This window comes from Coenobita brevimanus, chromosome 33 (genome assembly GCF_032717465.1).
Source record: "Coenobita brevimanus isolate Jiangsu-jjx chromosome 33, ASM3271746v2, whole genome shotgun sequence".
NCBI lineage: Eukaryota > Metazoa > Arthropoda > Malacostraca > Decapoda > Coenobitidae > Coenobita > Coenobita brevimanus.
In genome coordinates, this window is record NC_136986.1 from 16736781 (window position 1) to 16753479 (window position 16699).

General features: G+C 41.5%; 1 pseudogene; it reads left to right on the forward strand.

Annotated features, from left to right (window-relative positions):
* Window positions 1–1196: 1196 nt before the first annotated feature.
* LOC145395807 (uncharacterized) overlaps window positions 1197–16699 on the forward strand; it is a 51188-nt pseudogene continuing 35685 nt past the window's right edge.

Genomic DNA, 16699 nt, shown 5'->3' on the forward strand with positions numbered 1-16699 from the left:
GGATGTGGATGTGATAGGAAGCGTTATGAGGAACACGCTGAGGTGGTTTGGCCATGTGGAGAGGATGGAGGATGAGAGACTGACGAAGAGAGTGAATGTGAGTGAGGTGGAGGGGGGAAGAAGGAGGGGGAGGCCGAGGATGAGATGGAGGGGGTGTGAGAAAGGGGGGTGTGAGTTGGGAGCAGGGCAGTGAAATGGCGGGGGACAGGGCGAAATGGAGGCGATTTGTTTGTGGCCACCCCAAACGGGATTGAGGCGTCTGGCAATAGATAGATACAGTATATATGAATATATATATACTGTGTATATAGATAGATAGATAGATATAGATAGATATAGATAGATAGATAGATATAGATAGATAGATAGACTGATATGTGACTGCTGGTAGCAGATTTTCATTAATACATGTTGAGTTAAACACGACAACATTTTTGCAGTTGTAAATCTTCTTTCTACTATTTTCAGTTTTCCTCGCTAATACTCTTTCTTCGTGGGAGATATCGAAAACTAACTCTCCAAAGTTATTCATTTTTATTTGATGTTTCGTCTACAGAGAAACATTATCAGGAATGTAAAGACCACAGCCACATATTGGAATATGATATGTTTACATAGATACGTGTGGAGCAAATGGATACATAATTTAAAGGTACTACACATCAAAAATAATTTAAGTATAACTAACAATTTTCCATATTCCTTATAAAAGGGAGTGTGCATAAGGAAAGACACACGTTATATATACAACCTGCTGGAGTGGCTAGAATATTGAATGTTTTTTCTTTTTTTCCTCAAGACATTTATCAAAACTTTTCGAATAAACTTTTTACCTACATTACAGGAAATTCTATGTACAGAAGGAATAATATAAAATATACATACATGTCAGACTGGGATGTTGTCTAAAACCAATACAGTGTATGAATATCAATGTACTACCGTGGACTGCGGGCCTCGTAATCATACCTACATAGGTCAGATGGCTTGCTCCCTACGTCTTCGGCTTCTCTGCATGTACAGGATGAAGCCATCATCTAGGACATCACGGAACTGATGTTGACAAAGACAGTATAGCCCAGAACACCAAAACTGCCACGCATTGCAATGACATGAGAAAACTGAAAATGAGAGAAGCAATTTATATAAGAGAAAGAGCACCGATGTTTAATATACAAACTAACATGACTACGAACATGGCCTTGTTTGATGGTGCTACACGCAGCCGTACAAGGAACAACGACACTCTCACCACAGGTAAGATAATCAGCTTAACCCTTTCCCTGCCTGTCCCCTGTCTACACCACCCCTCACATGCTTGAGAAGATCAGCAAGCATCTGATCTAGCCGCGCCCAAGACCCCCAGCCTGTGCGTCGGGTATGAATACAGATGTAGGAACAACACATGTTTAGTTTTAGCTCTACAATATCAGTATGTAGTACACAAGGTGTCATCTGTACTGTCTTGATGTATCTTTCCTGTATAAGGTATTTAAATACATGATGTTTTAATATTAACAAGTACTTTATTACCTTGAAAAATCGAATAGTTATATTGCAGAGATTAGTGTAGGTATAATTTATATTAATCATTCTGTACATATAATTTCCTATAATTTAGGTAAAAAGTATACTCGAAAAGTTTTTCTACATGTTCGTTGAGAAATAAAAAATCATTCGTTATTCTACTGTAGCTACTTATGAAGGTTGTATACATAGCATGTGTCTTTCCTTTTGTTTACTCCCTTGAACGAAGAATACAGAAAACTGTCATTTAGTTATACTTACATTATTTTTGATGTGTAGTACCTTTAAATTATGTATCCATATGCTCCACATGTATCTATGTAAACATATCATATTCCAATATGTGGTTGTGGTCTTTCCATTCCTGATTATGTCTCTCTGTAGACGAAACGTCAAATAAAAATGAACAACTTTGGAGAGTTAGTTTTCGATCTCTCCCAAGAAGGAAGATTACTAGTGAGGAAAACTGAAAACATAAGAAAGAACAACGACACAAATGTCGTCGTCTAACTCAGCACACACACACACACACACACACACACACACACACACACACACGTGTGTGGAGAGAGAGAGAGAGAGAGAGAGAGAGAGAGAGAGAGAGAATATATATATATATATATATATATATATATATATATATATATATATATATATATATATATATATATATACCAGTAGTCGTATATGAGAACGTAAGAAGAGAGGATAACTGCAGTAGGTCAGTTGGCCCATGCTAGGCAGCTCCTAGAAGATTAATTGAACAACTAGAGTGAGATAGGGATAGGAAAGGAGAAAGCTTTCCCCCTTCCTCCAAACCTTCCAGCCGAAGCCGGCAGGAAAAAGTCAGAAGAACACCACGCAGTATAGAAAAATTGCCGTGGACATTTTATAGGAAAGTGTCAAAGGAGAAAAAGAACTATCATAGTGGAACCTAAAAAGAAAAAAAAGAATGAATTAGTATTGGCTGTTAGATTTTATTTTTTTCTAAACCCACCTCCTTATTTGTCATATTTTTATCTAGCAATTGCTTGAAACTCTCAGTGGAGGAGGCAGCAACTACTTTGCTAGGTAACTTATTCCATTCGTCTGCTACTCTCTACTACAAACCAATTTCTACCTATTTCCTTACCGAAACGGAATTTTTATAGTTTGAAACCATTATTTTTAGCTCTCTTCTGTATGCTCACTTTAAGTAGCTTGCTAATATCTCCCTTGTTTATTCCCTTCATCCGCTTAACCACCTCAGTTAAGATTCCTCTTACTATACGCCTCTCTAGTGAGTGTAGACTTAAGTCTTTTTAGTCTGTCTTCATATGAATGGTTCCGAACATCATGTATCATTTTTGTCATTCTTCTCTGTACATTTTCTAACGAGTTAATGTCTGTTCTATAATAAGGACAACAAAACTGTACATCGTAGTTTAAATGTGGCCTTACTAATGATAGATAAACTTACAATATTACTTTCGATGACCTATTGGTCACGCTTCTCGAAATAAATCCTAGGACCCTACTTGCTTTATTTCTCGCGTTAATACACTGTTGCCTTGGTCTGAGGTATCTGCTAACCATATCTCCTGGATCTTTCTCACAATCCGATTTATTAATTTCTTTGTTATCTAAGCTGTATATAATATCTCCAATAGTCTTGCCTACGTTAAGTACTGTACTTTACATTTTTCGACGTTAAATTCCTTCTGTCAAGTTTTAGACCATTTGGACATAATATCGAGGCCTTTTTTTTAAGTTATGGCATCCCTCATTCAGGCTAATCACATTGTGGAGTTTATGATACACCTTATTTTTGTGTCGTCGGCAAATATGTTGATACTACTAAGGATTCCTTAGTCTAGATCATTGATATATACATAATAAGTAATAAGGGACCGAATACTGAACCCTGTGGTACACCACTAGTTACTAATCCCCAGTCCGACTTAGTTCCACTTACTGTCCTTTCAGCCAGGACTCTATGCGTTTTAAGATATCGCCGTCTATACCGTGTGCTTGAATCTTTCTAACCTTTCACGTGGGGCCTTATCAAGAGCTTTACTAAAGTCCAGATAAATAATATCGTATGCTTTATCGCTCTCTACTGCCTCACAGACTTCCAAGAATGACAACAAGTTTATGAGGCAGGATCATCCTTGTCTGAATCCATGCTGACTTTTATTTGTAAGATTAATTCTTTCTAACTGTTGTCTAATCTATTTGCCAAAACTGACTCTAGCAATTTTCCTACTACTGACGTTAGGCTTATCACATGATAATTCGACGCAACTGCTTCATCACGCATTTTAACCTGCCCCATCCCAACGTTTTCTGGGCAGTGGTACGCCCCAGTCCTGACATTTTTGGACCTTTTTTTTGGGGGGGGGCTCAAACATCCGCTTTTGGTGAGAAACATCGAAAATTCATAGAGAAATCGCTCACCTGAGGTTTAAAATACTCGATCTAGGAACGAGTACCTCCTTACCTGACTGGGTTTTCTAACAGGCTGGCACCCAAGAAAACGAGTTCTATGGAAGGGTAACTATTTTATCCACTCATAAACAGTATTTATTTATTTACTTGGTACGAATTTATATGTAGTACAAGAGTATATTGGTTTTCAAACAGTAATATAGGCGTTAGAATCATTGTTTCACTCACTAACTCATCACCATTCATGACCTTTTTTTCCCACATTACCTGATCATCATTTCTGACTGTTTCTTCCTCTAATGCTACGTAAACTTTGTCTTCCACATTGTCATCGATTGGGGAATCACTCTGGCCCTGAATGTCTTTATTGGCCAGGTCACTGGTAACAGGTGAATTGCCGAGACAATGGTGTGCAAGGGGGGGGTAAAGGTTATGCGGTGTAAGGCATTGTCCCTGCTTGGCATCTTGTAGAGGAATAGAGGAAGGTGTCCCGTGTATACTTGCCAAAAATCACTCGCAAAATCACTCGCGAAAATTGGAAATTGTGCAAATTAGGGACCTTGCAATGTTGTTGCGTTAATTCACGTCGCCGGGACATGAGTGCACATCATGTGCGGACGTTAATTCACATCGCCGGGACGGCGCGGGTTAAAAATGGGCACTACGTTGCAGTCTTCCACACCTCTGGAACTTGTCCTGAAACTAAAGAGTAAATAAATAACATTAAAAGTGGCTGACATAAGTCTTCTTTGGTTTCTTTTGTAATTTTTGAATATATATCGTCCGGACCTGGCTATTTTTCAGGTTTCAACTTATTAATTTCTGTGAACATGTCCTCCTTACTAATGGTTATTTTACTAAGAATATTTTCCGTATTATCACAGTAAATATTTGTTGCTTGAGGGACCAGGTCTAGACTTTCCTTGGTAAATACTGATATGAAATAATTATTTAGGATGGAGCACATTTCTCTATCTTCACTGGTAATGTCACCTGATTCTGTTCTGTGAAGTCCTATCCTATCCATATTTTTCGTATGGTATATTTGATAAAAACGCATAGGGGTTTCTTTCGATTCACTAGCAACCTTAACTTCATAACTTCTTCTTTGCTTTCTGTATCTCCCTCTTTACTCTTCTATTAAAAATCGTGTACCGGTTACGTAAGAGTTCCTCTACACGCTCTGTTATTCTACATATTCCTTTCTTTTGGCCTATGAGAGATTTTAATTTGTTGTTTAACTATCTTGGATCTGAATTATTCGTTCTAAACGGTTTTGAAGGGATATATCTATCTTGGCCTCTATGTATTATATTTACTAACTCATTATATTTCTCACTGGCCGAACGGGTGCTTGGTACTGAACCTGAGTTAATTCCTGTCACCTGAACTACACTCCCACTTTTCCCAGAGACTTGGTGCACATTCCCACCTTTTCCTGCCCCTCACCTATGATGTGGGATTCCCCACTGACCTGTCTCTCCCTAAAGTATCTGATCTCCCTATGGAATACCGTTCTAAAATAAACTCATAATCCATCAAAATCTCCTAGACGAAAATCAGGAATGGTGGCGGGATTTTCAGTAGAACAGTTTGAACTTAATTTCTTCCTGATTGCTATTGCCAAGTCGTCCACCAACCTCTATATCAATAATGATATTTTCTTTATTAGCTAAAACCAACTCTAATATATTATTACCTCTGGTGAGCTCCCTGATATACTGATAAAAGAAATTATCCTGTACTACCTCTAGAAATTCATCTAACTCTGCATCCCCTGTCTGATGTGGCCAGTCTATCCTTGGCATATTAAGATCCCCTACGATTATTACTAGGGTGGACTGTGATGCTTTCCTAATTTCCTCACCGTGGTATTTATTATCTGCTCTACTTAATCTTGGAGATCTGCAAATAGCTCCTAAGACAAATTGCTCCCAATTGTTACTAATTTCAACCCAGATAATTTCCGTGTCCCTAGTTACTTTAATGTCTGCTTTATTATAACAGTTTAATGCATCCTTTACATAAATAGCTACCTCGCACCCCTTTCTTCCCATATTGTTTGACACAATAATATTATACCCCTTTCTGCTAAAAATTCTCAATTGACTGTATTCATCCAAGTTTCACTAACAACAGCAATATCTATTTTCTCTATAAAAATTAAAGCCCTCAGTTCATCTACTTTATTACGTAATCTCCCGCTCTTTGTCTAGTACACTTTCAGGATATTACGAGTAGTTATACCTCTACCTTAGGTCTTACTATTTTTTTACTTTGTTACTAACTGGGAAGCTCTTTACTAATATACAAATTTTCTTTAATATCATTTATTGCTCCTCTATCACCGCTTCCTCTGTCCTGTATCATCGCCTGCTCATTTTGAGGTGCCTGAGTGGATGTATCTAAACTAATGGTTAAACTGTTGTTCTTACTTTTGCAAGTCTTGCTGCATCTGTCCAAACCTGATGATAATGATTTCTGAGTGTAGTTGCTGTAACTTCCTGTAGATCTAATTCTCAACCTAAAACAGATAAAATAAAATAAAAACTAACTCCCTATCATTCCAGCTAAACCAAAACCCCATGCCTACTAAGATGAGTCCCATCCCAACTATACATGGCACTCCATCCATAAAACTGGTGCCAGCTGAAATGTATTGCATTATCGCTGCAAAGCCTCTCAAGGCGGCAAATAAAACCTATCGCCCTGCTCAACCATTCCCTCCCAACTCCCATCCAAGGCAAAACACGAAGCACTACAGGGGTTCCTCCTCTCTCCCTAACCATCTCCAACATAACCTTGTACTGCTGCAGCAGTACCTCACTCTTTCGCCTACCAAAATCATTGCCTCATACACTGAGGCACACAGTGGGTTTGTCTTCATTATCCTTCATGATAATTGAGATTTTTTCCATCACATTACCCACACTGGCCTCCAGAAGACACACATGTTTAGTGAGTGGAGTATACATTGCTCTCTTTAGATGTCTTACCTGGGAGTCTCCAACAATGAGAACATTTTCTTACCTTTCTTGATCTATGTATACTTCCCTGTACAGGAAGTTTTCTCACCATCCTTCTCCTCTACTTCCGTTTTTGCCTTCCCTTAATTTGTCTTGTAATGTGTCGATCCATTTGTGCTTTTTATCTCTGCTTGTTTCTTAATGATGCTCCCTTGTGAACAAGTGTCCAATCTTCAACCATTTTTTCCTCTCTCCTCCAACGTCTCCAACAATTCCCTGATTTGTGACTTCTCCTGCCTGAGATCCTGTACCTTCAATTTCGGAAGTCCTTCCTGTAATCCGAGGCGTCCCGTTGACGTATGGATACATTGCAACATTTGGCATTTGCCAGTCCCGTCGACGTACTGGTACGTTGTGCAATTGCAAGGTTCATAATTTACACAATTTTTAATTATCCCGCGTGATTTTTCATACGTATACTCGGGACACCTTCCTCTATTCCTCTACAAGATGCCAAGCAGGGATAATGCCTTACACCGCATAACCTCCACCCCCGCACGTCATTGTCTCGGCAATTCACCTGTTACCAGTGACCTGGCCAATAAAGACATTCAGGGCCAGAGTGATTCCCCAATCGATGACAATGTGGAGGACAAACTTTACATAGCATTAGAGGAAGAAACAGTCAGAAATGATGATCAGGTAATGTGGCAATAAAGGTCAGGTATGGTGATGAGTTAGTGAGTGAAACAATGCTTATAATGCTTATATTACTGTTTGAAAACCAATATACTCTCATACTACATATAAATTCGTACCAAGTAAATAAATAAATACTGTTTATGAGTGGTGTCAAATAGTTACCCTCCCATAGAACTCGTTTTCTTTGGTGCCAGCCTGTTAGAAAACCCAGTCAGGTAAGGAGGTACTGCTACCTGGATCGAGTATTTTAAACCTCAGGTGAGCAATTCCTCTATGAAATTTCGATGTTTCTCACCAAAAGCAGAGGTTTTAGCCAAGATTTTTTTTTCGAAAATACCTCGGGATTGAGGGGTGTCGGAGGTGCGAAATAGCTCTGGACGTGATGGGTTAACTGAAGGTAGTCCTTCTCCAAACCTGCAGCGGGGACAAAACTCTCTGTAGAGAAAGGCATCACGCACAAATTCACACAAAGGTATCACAGGTCACTGCAACACACTAGCACAAAACTATCACAAGTCACTAGCACAACACTGACAGGTCATTACAACACACTAGAACAACACTGTCATAGATTACTACAACACACTAGCAGAACACTTTCACAGATCATTAAACCTCACTGACATTTCTCACAACAAGTGAGTACAGCTAGCTAAATCAGGAATGCCAGGAGACATCTGAACAGACTGACCTCATGTGAGTGACTGCCAACTGACCTCATGTGTAACTCTCTCTTTCTCTCTATGTGTATATATATATATATATATATATATATATATATATATATATATATATATATATGGTTCGCTTGCCTAGTGCGCGAACTCAGAGTGCATGAATTGCTTTATGCGTGAGTGACCAAATATCATACCCAGAAACCTTGAATGCGCGAGTGTACCTCCCAGAACACGAGGTAGAGGCTAGGAGTGGCTCAAAAATGCCATTTTCCATTAGTACACGATCCCCCCACACACACACAATGCGTCCATCATCACGTGTTCTCATGTTGATGTGCAGAATTTCCTGGGGCAGCTAGACAGGTACTATGCACCCGTCTTAGAGGTGGAGGAATGCATGCAGACAGTTCAGAGGAGCAGTGACCATTGAAATAGGGATAGAAAAGAGATAAAGATGCAACAGTGTGGCAAAGAGAGAGGTTGAATAGAGTTAGTAAGAGGAGGAGAGTAAATAAGACGAAAAACCTTTGACTCCACCCTAGTGGGAAGAGCTATATGTAGGAAGCCTCCCTACACATAAGAGTTGTACTCCACACAGGGGCGGATAAAACCCTTGTATAGTGTCAACATTTGTGCTAGGGTGAAGGAGCGGAGTCGGTTTAGCACACCTAATCTCTTGGAAGCAGATTCTGAAGATATGCAATATGATCTTTCCAAGACAAGTACCGAATAAATGAAACCCCAAGCATGTTCAAGGATGATGCAGAATTAAGCTGAATATTACTGAATATTAGTGGGTTTACCTGTGGAAGATTTTGTTGGGTTCATAGGTGTAAAAACTGAGTCATTGATGCATAAAAAACAACCAGATTATTTTTACTCCAGTCAGAGATACGAGCCAAGTCAGACATTAGGTGTGCCATAGCCTCATCCCTTGTTTGTTGAAGTAACTGCTGAGATGGACATTGAGGGAACCAAATGGAAAGTTGAAGGGTGGAGTCATCAGCATATGAGTGGATAGGGTTAGATGTACAGTCTAGAAGGTCATTGATGAATATAAGAAAGAGAGTTGGTGATAGGACAGAGCCCTAAGGAACACCACTGTTAATAGATCTAGGAGAAGAACGATGGCCGTCTACAACAGCAGCTATAGAACGACCAGAGAGGAAGCTAGAGATGAAGGCACAGATAGAAGGATAGAAACCATAAGAGGGCAGTTTGGAAATTAAAGATTTATCCCAGACTCGATCGAAAGCCTTTGAGATGTCAAGTGCAATGGCAAAGCTTTCACCAAAGTCCCGAAAGGAGGATAACCAGGAGTCTGAAAGGTAGGTAAGAAGATCGCCAGTGGAGCGTCCCTGACAAAACCCACACTGACAATCAGAAAGATGGTTGTGATAGGGGAGATGCTTTAAAATTTTTCTATTAAGAATTGACTCGAAAACTTTTGAGATACAGGATATTAAAGCAATTGGACGATAGTTAGAGGGTTGGGAATGGTCACCCTTCTTTGGGACTGGCTGAATGAGAGCAACTTCCAGCAAGAAGGAAAGGTACAAATTGATAGACAAAGGCAAAGGAGTTTGCCTAGGCAGAGTGTAAGCACAGAAGCACAGTTCTTGAGAACAACAGGAAGGACTCCATCAGGCCCATATGCCTTATCAGTATTGAGGCCTGTGATGGCAGAAAATACATCAGCTTAAGAAATTTTAATGTCAGCCATGAGGATGTCTGAGGGGGAAAGTGATGGAGGAACAGCACCGGAATTGTCTAAGGTGGAATTGGAGGAGAAAGTCTGAGCAAGAGATCTGCTTTATCAGTAGAAGTAATAGCTACAGAGCCATCAGAGTAGAAAAGAGGAGGGAAGGATGATGATGTTAAGTTGTTAGAAAGGTTTTTGATAAGGTACCAGAAGGAGCAGGAAGAATTCGAGTTGTAGAGTTCAGAGCATTTAGTATGGATGAAATTATTTTTAGCAGAGTGAAGAACAGACTTAGCACGATTCCAGGGAGAAATGAATAAAAGATGTAATCCTTTTTTTTTTTATGTGAAGAGGTGCGTTGGCTCTGGTACCTTTTATAGGCCTTCTCTTTGTTGCGGACAGCATTAGAACAAGCATGATTAAACCAAAGGCTGTCTTGGATTAGTCAAAGGATATGAGAAAGGAATGTATGCTTCCATGCCCGAGAGAATAACCTCCGTAATGCGCAAGGCATACTCAGATGGCTCCCGGCCATGGAAGCAATAATCATTCCAGGGAAAATCGAAGAAGTACTGCCTGAGGGCCTCCCAATCCGCATTTCTAAAGTGCCACAGGTGACGTTTCTTTGGATGGTCGACAGGGCGTACCGGGGCAATAGGACAGGTTGAGGTGATAAGATGGTGATCAGAGGAGCCCAGAGGAGAGAAAAGATTAACAGTGTAAGCAGAAGGTTTAGCTGTAAGGAAGAGGTCAAGTATGTTGGAGCTCTCTCCAAGGCAGTCAGGGATACAGGTTGGGTACTGTAAAAGCTCCTCTAGGTCATTAACCCGTCGACGTGAATTAACGTCCACACGTTTTGTCACTGCCAATCCCGTCGACGTACATAAACGTGTTGCAATTGCAAGGTCCCTCATTTGCACAATTTTCAATTTTCGCGAGTGATTTTTGGTACGTTTACACGGGACACCTTCCTCTACAAGATGCCAGGCAGGGACAATGCCTTACCGAGCATGACCTCCCCCCCCCCTGCACGCCATTGTCTCAGCAATTCATCTGTTATCAGTGACCTGGCCAGTAAAGCCATGTCATGCCACGGTACGAAATTCAGGGCCAGAGTGATTCCCCAATTGATGAGAATGTGGAGGACAAACTTTACATAGCATTAGAAATGATGATCAGGCAATGTGACAAAAAAATGTCAGGTATGGTGATGAGTTAGTGAGTGAAACAATGCTTATAATGCCTATATTACTGTTTGTAAACCAATATACTCTCATACGACATATAAATTCGTACCAAGTAAATAAATAAATACCGTTTATGAGTGGTGTGAAATAGTTATCCTCCCATAGAACTCGTTTTCTTTCGTGCCAGCCTGTTAGAAAACTCAGTAAGGTAAGGAGGTACTGCTACCTGGATTGAGTATTATAAACCTCAGGTGAGTGATTTCTCTATGATTTTTCAATGTTTCTCACCAATACCGGAGGTTTGAGCCAAAAAAAAAAAAAAATCCAAAAGTGGTCGTGATTGGGGGGAGTCAGTGGTGGAAAAGTGGTCAGGATGGGGCGGGTTGAGGATAGAAATGGTGTAGGCTTTTTCACCAGGTGAATCAGTGAAAGGAGAGGAGAGCCAAAGGTGGTGGTGAGCATTGAAATCTGGTGCATCTGAGCTTGACGGCCGTTCCCAGGTGGGAAATCATGTGATGATACTTATGGAATGGTATATTGCCACCTTCGTTATGAGAAAGAAGAAGCAAAGTGTGCCACTGAATGGCAGATTTATTTGGAACCAAGCCCAGTTATTTTACAAGGCAGCATCAAGCAAGTTAAATGTGGAGAAACCTTTCAAGGCATTGGTTGGATGGCTGTACCGTTTTTTGAAACACAAGGAACTCCGTCACATCAAACTGTGTGGTGAACATGCCTCTGCCGATGAGCTGGCTGCGAGAGAGTATTCTGCAATAATTAGAGAGTTAATCGAAGAAGAACAGTACACCAAGGACCAGATCCACAACATCGATGAAACATCATGCCCAAAACAACTTACATTGCTAGAAAAGAGAAACATGCCCTTGGTCAAAATCTCCAGAAGCGTAAGATGATGGTATTGTTCACTGTAAACCTGTCTGGGAGCCACAATATGAGGCCAGTTGTTGTACACACAGATTCACACCCAAGGTGCTACAAAAATCTTATGAACATGGACACAAGTGGCGAGTACTGGTACAAATCAGCAAATGGTTGGATGACCAGGAACATTATGTCAGACTGGTTAACGAAGCACTATGACCCCGATGTCAGGGCCAATTGTCAGGAATTTGGCATTCCATTTAACTCACTGAGTCCCGTTGACATACATATACATCCACACACTTTGTCACTGTGACTCCTATTGACATATATAAATGTGCAGCAATTGCACCCCCCCCCAGGGTAGGGGGGGTTTTCAAGAATACTCCCCCAGTATCCCTGCTTGTCGTAAAAGGTGAATAAAAGGGTTGGTGGAGGGTTAGTACCCCTCCCTGGAAAACAACTAACTAAAAAGACAAACAATAAGCCTCGGAAAAGGACTGATCAAACGAAGACGACCAAGGACCGGACAAAGGACATGGTAATAGGAACTTGGAATGTAAGGGGAGCGAATGATCAGGTGAAAGAGAGAGAGATTGTCCAGGTGCTTGAGGGTGCGAAAGTTGATGTATGCGGAATAACTGAAACAAAATGGGGAGGTGAGAGTGTGAGAGAATGGGAGTATGGATGGGGTATATGTGCAGGAGTAGGTGAGAATGAGAGGGCAAAAGAAGGGGTATATATGTATAGTTGTGAGTAAAAGATGGAAGAAGAGCATAAGAGAGTATGGATCAGTTGGGTCAAGGATTGTGTGGGTAAGATTGAAAGTTGGAATACAAATGTGGGCGATTGTGTGTGTGTATGCATCAATGCAAGATCGTGCAAGCAGAGTGAGAGAAGAGTTCTGGACAAATGTGGAAGTCTATCTATCTATCTATCTATTGCCAGACGCCTCAATCCCGTTTGGGGTGGCCACAAACAAATCACCTCCAAGTCGCCCTGTCCCCCACCATTTCACTCCCCTGCTCCCAACTCACACACCCCTCTCTCATATACCTCTCCACCCCATCCCTCCATCTCATCCTCGGCCTCCCCCTCCCTCTTTCCCCCTCCACCTCACTCACATACACTCTCTTCGTCAGTCTTTCACCCTCCATCCTCTCCACATGGCCAAACCACCTCAGTATGTTCCTCATAACGCTTCCTATCACATCCACATCAACACCACAACGCCCCTTTATCTCCTCATTCGTCAGCCTGTCTCTCCATGTGACTCCACCGGCTCCTCTTAAATAACTCATTTCCACTGCTCTCACTCTTGACTTGTGTCCTAAATGTGGAAGTGTGCATGGAAAAGTTTGTAAGGAGTGAGAGAGTGTTTTTGATTGGTGATATGAATGGTAAAGTAGGGACTGTGAAAGTGGATGGAATAGTTGGTGAGTGGTGTGTGCCTGCTGAGATAGATGAGAATGGCAGTGCGTTCGTGGACATTGGTGGTGGGAGGGGGTTGGTGATAGCCAATACCCTCTTCAGGCACAAAATGATCCATAGGTATACATGGCGAGTGATGAGAAGGGTGGGTGGTGAACTGAATGAAAGGAAGGCAGTCATTGATTATGTGTGTGTGGATGAAAGGATGCGAAAATGTGTAATGGATGCAAGAGCTTATAGACGTTGGGGGAGTGGACTGTCTGAGCACTTCTTGGTGGTGGCCAGAATCAAAGTCGAACTAGGATGGAGAAATAGAAGAAGGGAAGAACAGGAAGAAGGAGTATTTGTAAGGAGAGTGGAAAGGTTACAAGAGGATGAGAAAAAAGCAGAGTATAAGAGAGAAGTGGAGGAACGATTGGGCAAATATGAATTGGAGCAGATGGGGGACATGGAAGGTGTGTGCAGAATATTTACAGAAGAAATATGTGCAGCATGTGATGTGCTGTGTGGGATGAAGAGAAGACGGAGGGGGGTGCAAGGAACAGCGAGGTGGAATGAAGACGTGAGACAGGCTGTGGCACAAAAGAAGAAAGTATACAATGAATGGATGAGAAATAGGGGCATGGAAGAAGTTGAGAGGCGGAAGTGAGAGTTATATGTAGAAAGAAAGAGCGAGGTGAAAAGACTGGTAAGAGAGAGTAAGAAGACAGCAGCTGAAGAATTTGGAAGGAACTTGAGTGTAAAGTGGAAAGACTGTAAGAAAATGTTCTGGAAAGAGGTACAAAGAGTAAGACAGGGTGGAAGTGAAGTTAGCAGGGAAGTGAAAGATAAAAATGATAGATTACTAGTGGAGAAGGGAGAAAAAGTGAGAAGATGGAGAGAACACTTTAAGGAATTGTTGAACATAGAGGATGGAAGGAATGCGAGTATAAGTGGCTGGGGAATGGCTGGGAGGAGGGGGGAGGTGAGAAGACATGAAGAAATCAGCAGGATAGAAGTTGTGTAAACAATGAAGAAAGTTAAATTGGGGAAAGCCCCAGGAATTGATGGAGTGTGTGGTGAAATGCTGAAGTATGGGGGAGAGATAGTAGTAGAATGGATGTGGAAAATGTGCAGATTGGCCTGGGATGAAGGTAGAGTCCCGGTGGATTGGAAGTCAAGTATAATTATTACCTTGTACAAAGGAAAAGATGAAAAAGAAGTGTGGTAATCATAGGGGCATTTGTCTTCTTAGTATAATATTAGTATAATATTGACAGAGTTTGAGAAAGAACAGAGGAATTAATTGGAGAAGAACAAGGAGGCTTTAGGAAAGGAAGAGGTTGTGTAGATCAGATATTCATTCTTAGATCTTTAGTGGAAAAGTTTCTAGAGAAGGGAAAGAAGTTGTATGCAGCTTTCATGGATTTGGAGAAAGCATATGACAGGGTGGTTAGACAAGGATTGTGGAAAGTATTAAGAATATATGGAGTAGATGGGAAGTTGTTGAATGCTGTGAAGAGTATGTATGATAGTGCTAAGGCTGCAGTGCGCGTGGATGGTGAACTGAGCGATTTTTTCTCTTTGAAGGTTGGGTTGAAATAGGGATGTGTCATGTCTCCATGGTTGTTCAATCCGTACATGGATGGGGTAATAAAAGAGGTACAGGGTAGGGTAATGAATGTTGGAGTGTCCCTAGTGAGAGAGGGTAGTGTTTGGAAACTTCCTGTACTGTTGTTTGCAGATGATACTGTGTTATTGAGTGAAGACGAAGGAGAGCTGCAAGGCTTGGTGGATGAGTTTGGGAGAGTGTGTAAGAAACGGAATCTAAATGTGAATGTAGGGAAGAGTAAAGTGATGGTCTTGAGAGAGGTGAAGTCAGTGAATGAACAGCGAGGTTGGATGGTGAGGAATTGAAAAATGTGAGTAAGTTTAAGTACTTGGGTAGTGTGATGAGTAAGCATGGAGGTTTGGAGGGTGAAGTGCTTGAGAGGGTACAGCGGGGAAGAAAGGTTGCTGGTTCCTTGAAAGCAGTTATAAGAAGCAGGGAAGTGAGCATGGAAGTGAAAAAATTACTTCATGATAGTATTGTGATACCAACTGTAACGTATGGACGTTTCTGGAAGGACACAAGTCAAGAGTGAGAGCAGTGGAAATGAGTTATTTAAGAGGAGCCTGTGGAGTCACATGGAGAGAGAGACTGACAAATGAGGACATAAAGAAGCGTTGTGGTGTGGATGTGGATGTGATAGGAAGCGTTAGGAGGAACACACTGAGGTGGTTTGGCCATGTGGAGAGGAAGGAGGGTGAAAGACTGACGAGGAGATTGTATATGCGTGAGGTGGAGGGGGGAAGAGGGAGGGGGAGGCCGAGGATGAGATGGAGGGATGGGGTGGTGAGGTATATGAGAGAGGGGGGTGTGAGTTGGGAGCGGGGCAGTGAAAAGGCGGGGGACAGGGCGACGTGGAGGCGATTTGTTTGTGGCCACCCCGAAAAGGATAGAGACGTCTGGGAATAGATAGATAGATAGATTTGCAAGGTCCCTATATCCTCTACAAGATACCAGGCAGGGTCAAAACATTACCCAGCATGACCTCCCCTCCCCCCACATGCCATTGTCTCGGCAATTCACCCATTACCAGTGACCCGGCCAGTAAAGACATGTCGTGTCCCGGTACGAAATTCAAGGCCAGAGTGATTCCCCAATCGATGACAGTGTATAGGGCAAATTTTACATAGCATTAGAGGAAGAAACAGTCAGAAATGATGATCAGGTAATGTTGCCAAAAAAGTCTGGTACGCTGATGTGTTTGGCGAGTGAAATAATGCTTATATTGCCTATATTACTGTGTGCAAACCAATATACTCTTGTACTGCATATAAATTCGTACCAAATAAATAAATAAATACCGTTTATGAGTTCTGTGGAATAGTTACTGTCCCATAGAACTCGTTTTCTTTGGAGCCAGCCTTATAGACAACACAGGAAGATAAGGGGTACTGCTACCTGTAGCCAGTATTTTAACCACAGGTGAGTGATTTCTCTATGAATTTCAATGTTTCTCACCAAAAGCAGAGGTTTGAGCCACAACAATTTTTTTTTGCAAAATTAGTCGGGATTGGGGGGGGGGGTCAGTGGTGGAAAATCTGTTGGGACAGGGTGGGTTAAGATGTTCCTTGTGCTGGACAATGCACCAAGTCATCCTCCATACCTAGATG